Source organism: Phyllostomus hastatus, unplaced genomic scaffold, assembly GCF_019186645.2.
Source record: "Phyllostomus hastatus isolate PE091 unplaced genomic scaffold, TTU_PhHast_1.1 phas_scaffold_442, whole genome shotgun sequence".
Taxonomy (NCBI): Eukaryota; Metazoa; Chordata; class Mammalia; order Chiroptera; family Phyllostomidae; genus Phyllostomus; species Phyllostomus hastatus.
In genome coordinates, this window is record NW_025334030.1 from 5,097,287 (window position 1) to 5,103,286 (window position 6,000).

A 6,000-nucleotide genomic window follows, 5' to 3' on the forward strand; every position below is an offset into this window, starting at 1 on the left:
TTGTGAAAAGCGTTATGAGAGGGGGAAAAAAGTTAACATGGAAAGGAGATCAAATGGGGGACTGCAATTAATATTGCAACTGGAAGTTGCAGTGGAGTAAGGATCTCACACGGTCCCGGTAGCAGGCCATCTGCCGGTCAACCCCCCATCCCCCAGCACTGCAGAAGACAGATTAGAGCCACCGGTTCTTAAACCTCCTAGTTGAGGGACCTAGGTCTGCCCTGTGTAACAGATTAAGACTGCAGGGCTCCAAGGGCACTCCTGCCAGCTCTCACCGCGGGTAACGAGGAGGCACCAGGAGAGAGGTCAAATCCACGCAAGCTCCCTCCAGGCTGCCAGGAGCATCAGTCACAAAATTTCCTCCCAGGAAGGTCTGAATATAACTGTGACCTGCTCTTCTACCTTAACCAGGGAAAGCACAGAAGTCGCATGCCCATGGGTGACACTGTTTTGTTTACCTGGTCCTGGCCTGCATCACCTCTCACCTCCCACTTCAGTTTCTGAATAATTAGACCTCCTATTTATCCCTCTGACTTCCTTACTAAATTGCATTTTCATTTCATGGCGTGTCCTGAGGGGACAAGGATTTAGCCACAAGGACTTTTAAATGATTTATAACAGTGAAACAAGTATAAAGTGACTCAAATGTCCATCAAATAATAAATGTGGCCTATTCCTGCAATGCAGTATTATTCAGCCATAATAAGGAATGAAATACAGATACAAATACAAAGTGAATGAACTTGAGTTCAGAAAACACGCTGAACAAAAGAAGCCAGACACACACACACACACACACACGCACACAAAATGCCAGATTTGATGAGTCCATTTATTTGAAATGTCCAGATTAGTCAAATCCATAGAGACAGAAAGTAGGCTAGTGGTTGCCAGGGGCCAGGAAATTTGGGGGAAATAGGGAGTGACTAGTAATGGGTGTGGGGTTTCTGTTTGGGGTGATGAATATGTTCTGGAATTAGATAATGGTGATGGCTGTGCAATCTTATAAATATACTAAGAGCCACAGAATTGTACACTCTAAAATGGTAAATTTTATGGCATCTTTTTAAATTTAAAAAGAAATGAAGTGCCCTGGCCAGGTAGTTCAGTCGGTTAGAGCATTGTCCAGATACACCAAGGCTGTGGGTGTCATGCCCTCTCAGGGCACATACGAGAAACAACCAATGAATGCATGAGTAAGTGGAACAACAAATCCGTGTTTCTCTCTCTCTTTCCCTTCCTCTCTCTAAAATCAATAAATTAAAAAAATTTTAAAAAACAAAGAATCAAGAAGGTGATAGGTATATTAGAGCTGCCTCCTCATAAATTGTATATTCCTAATTTCATTTATTTTACATAATTTCATTTCAAGTACCAAAAAGTGAAACTAAAACATATTTTGTTCCTTGAGTCTAGACATGCATTTTCTGCATATTCTCATAACCTCTTTCATACAAAAATCACTAATTGTTTAAACAATACTTGTAAAAAAAATAAAAACTACCTGTAAAGATCACTTGTGGTATTAACCCTGAACTCAGTGAGATAGGCAGGCTCCTTCCTGAGCCTAGCTGGTAGGAAGCCAAGAAACCCGTTAATTGCCCCAGTGTTTTCCCTTCTTCTCACAGCCAATTAGCAGTTAGAGTGAGGACATTGGTATCTGCAAGATTTACTTCCTGAGCTTAAATTTTGTTCCCTTTGCTCACACATGCACACTAACAAGAAGCACTGTCCTCTCTGATTTTCCCTCATATAAGTGCTAGAAAACACACCCCTGGGTGGAGATTTAATGAGATAATGAGACACGCCACACAAGAAAGAAACATGTAGTTCCACTGTGCACGGGCCAGAGTCCCCGGCTCTGCACACGTGGACGTCACAATTAGATGTTGTCTTTTCCAGCTCAGCTTCTTTAAAACTGTCCCCCAGCCTTTGTTCGGGGAGCAGCCCATTCTTCCTTTCCCTGTGCACCCTGTGCTTCCTTTCCCTGTGGAGAGGTGTAGTACACCTCTCCCTGAGAATGATTTTTTGGGGTGTGGTGAACTCTCTTATTTTCCTTCTTGGAAATTCCCAAGAACCCCTGATGCCAGTGGATCAGTGGATACCAGCTCCACTGTGTGGCTTTTTTTTTTTTTTTTTATTGATTGATTGAAAGAGAGAGAGGAGAGAGAGAGGGAAAAAACATTAATTTCATTGTTCCACTTATTTATACATTCACTGGTTGATTCTTGCATGTGTCCTGACCGGGGATCCAACCTGCAACCTTGGTGGTATCAGGGCAATGCTCCAACCAGCTGAGCTACTCGACCAGGACTGTGTGGCTATTTTTCAATCAGAGGGTATAAGTCTTAACCTTTACCTAGGTGAAGAAGGAATAAAATACACTCTAGTGGGTGTGCCATCAGAATCAAATTATAAACATGCCTTAAGCACAGGCATTCTTATTCACATGAAGTTGTTCTCATTCCTAAAGTACTATTCTGTTTCAATCCTGGGATAAATATAGCTTAAATATTTTTTAAAAATAGCTTGAAATTTAAGCCATGTTATTGTTGATGTGCAAGCTGACAGATGAGGCCATACCTCATTCAATTCCCTGGTTCATGCCTCTTTAAAATAAAGTGGCAAGGCAGGACAGTAAGAAGCTAGGGAAATTCCTCAACAAATGGAATAAGAGAACCGGATACAAAATAATTAAACAAGGACAAACAATTTGAGTAATTTATTGCCAGCTAATGAATCACAAAGTTTTATCTTCCCTAACCAAGGACACTCAGGAGCGAACGGTTGACATATTCCAGGCCGTCCTGGAGCAGAATGCCCTGTTCAACAACATTCTTTAAAAATAAAACTAACCGCCCTGGCTGGAGTGGTTCAGCGGATTGAATGCCGGCCTGTGAACCAAAGGGTCACCAGATTTGATTTCCAGTGGGGGCTCGTGCCTGGGTTGCAGGCCAGGTCCCCAGTGGGGGGTGCATGAGGGGCAGCCACACACTGATGTTTCTCTCCCTCTCTTTCTCCATCCCTTCCCCTCTCCCTAAAGAGAAACATCAACTTATTTTTCTCTAAAAATAAATAAATATTAAAAAAATAAAATAAGACTAATAAAAAAATAACCCTGACCCCACTATACACACATTTTGGTGAATCAGCATATCAAAGGACAAACCTGAATAGCTAATGAATATTCTGTTAAGACCCTCTCCTGAGGCCTCCCCTAAGATTCCTACCTGCTAAAGAATGGTGAGAGGCCTCAAGACAAAGACCCGCAGCACGGTCTCGGTCTCACCAAAGCACATCCACTGCTTGTACCTCTTTTCTCCTAAACTCTAGGGGCCCCCATGAGACTTGCAACCAAGGGAGCAGCAGGCGGTGGCAGCCCTTTCCAGGCTTACCCCCTCGAACCTGTGTCGAAGGCTTCCTTTTTCTCTGACTTTCTCCCTCTTGTTGCTTCTTCCTTAAACCCTTCCTTGGTTGCACGGTCTCAAGCTTTAATAAACATACTCTCAAAATCACCTGTAACTTTGTTGTGAAACCTTCCCTACACAAAGTCAAGGACCCACACACTACACCTGCCAGCTCCAGGTAGTGGGAGGCAAACCCACTCCAGGCCCAGAGCCTGACTGGTAACAATAAAACTGATGAATATTTGGACCATACATAACATTTTAAGTTACTAATGGCTATAAAATATTCTAGTTGGTTGTCACTGATTGGAGGATGCTAAGGACACATGACAAATAAATGCATTTGAGATCTCAGATTAGATCTTCGACCAGAGGAGGACATTAGTGGAAAATCTGGTGAAATCTGAGTAAGTTTGTGATTTTAGGAGTTTAGTTAATGGGATTGTACTGATGTTCATTTCTGTGGTTAATTACTATAGTTATGTAAAATGATAACATTAGTAAAAGCTAGGAGAAGAATATATGGGACATCTCTATACTTTTTAAGGCAACTTTTCTGTAAATTTAAAATTATTGCAAAATAAAAAGTTAAAAAATTCTACTTTGTGGTTAGAAAGAACCACATATATTTCTATACTTTGTCATAGTGAGACAGGCTAGTAAGAAGCTAGGAAAACTCCTGGGCAAGTGGGATGTGGAAACAAGACAAGAAAATTTAGCAAGGCCAGTTTGAGTGACTTACAGTCAGCTGGTGAATCGTAAAACCTTATCTCCCCTGACTGAGGATACTTAAAGATTTTATTTATTTGTAGAGAGAGGGGAAGTGAGGGAGAAAGAGAGGAAGAGAAATGTCAATGTGTGGTTGCAATTCCCAGGCATGTGCCCTGACTGGGAATTGAACCTGCAACACCTTGGTTTGCAGGCTGGCACTCAATCCAATGAGCCACACCAGCCAGGGCTGAGGACATTTGAAAGCAAATGGTTTATACCTCTCCTCCCTAACCAGAGAACACACAGTCTTGCTGGCCATAAACTTCTGGTGTCCAGGGAAGAGAGGACTGCTAATGCAGACGGAGAGATAACACCTGAAAAAAGGGAGCGAGCTTGGGAAGAAGCCACGTGACTCCCCTTTCAGCTCCTTGTCCCCTTCCTCTCAAGAGAAACAGCATGTCCGCACTACCCCTAAGAATTTCTGCCTCCTAAATTCCCACGTTTCCCCTATGTAAACTTGCTCCAGAAAGCTCAAGGGAAGGTGGGTATTAGGGTTTTTACCCACCACCTTCTCAGATTGCTGACCTCTGATATTAATAAAAGTGCAGTTATCACCCAATTCTTGTCTCTGCTGTTTGGCTGAGCGGTGACAGGAAGCACAACCCTGGACTCAGTTGCCCTCCAGTTTCAATAGCAACATACATGTTTATGGTATGATCTCTCTTGTGTGTAAACACGTGTACAAATGTGTCCCCCAAGAAGATACATTCAAATCCTATTGCTTTCAGTAGCTACAAATATGATCTTACTTGGAAATAGGATCTTTGCAGATGTGATTAGTTAAGGAGCTTAAGAAGAAATCATCAAGGATTGAGGGTGGGCCCTAAATCCAAGGACAGGTGTCTTTATAGGAGGAAAGGGACATGAAGATGCAGACACACAGGTACACCCAGGAGAGGCCATGTGATGTTGGAGGTGGACACTGGAGTGATCCATAAGCTAAGAAACTCCAGAAGCTGGAAGATACAGAGGATTCTCCCCTAGAGACTTCTGCAGGGGTCACACCTTGATTTTGGACTTCAGAACTGCACAACTGAGAGAGAATAAAATTCTGTTGTTTTAAGCCACACTGTTGTGGTGATTTGTTACGGCAGCTCCAGGGGACTAATACACCTATTTGGATCGTCTTTGTACCGAAAATACCCGGAGGGACAAGGTCCAATCCACCAGAAGTGAGGACTGGAACTTGGAGGGGGGTAGGGGGTGGGATAGAAAGACTGCTTTTACGTTACAGTTTATTTTGTATATGTCTCTCTTTTTGTGAAGTGTTTACAGGGTCTACTTTTCATCTGTTCAACAGCTTAGGCCTACACACACAAAACTAAGGAGAGCCCTTTTTGCCATTTTAACCAATTTTAAGTGTATGACTCAGTGACACTAGTTACATTCACAGTGCTGTTCAACCACCACCAGTCAATTTCCAAAACTTTTCACCATCCCAGAGAAACTCTACCCAATAAGCAATCATCTCCCCTTCTTCCCTCCAGCCACAGAACCCCAAGTTGTAAAAAAAACTCTGTGGATAACTTGGAACCCAGTACCTGCAATTGGCATCTGGCGTGGGGGCAAACCTGTGGGACTGAGCCCTTGCCCTGTGGGGTCTTTGATAACGCCTGTTAGTGTCTGAATTGAGTTAAATCAGAGGAAACAAAGTTGGTATCCACAGAGAGCCGGAGATTGCTTGGTGTGGAAAATCCCACACGCCTGGTGTCCAAAGTGTGGGTGTGTGACCATGAACATTGCAGAGGAGAAACAAAGTTGATTTTCCTTTTTCAGGCCCTGAGGAGGCCCCAGAAGAGCAGCCCTGGGTCTGAAAGGTGAA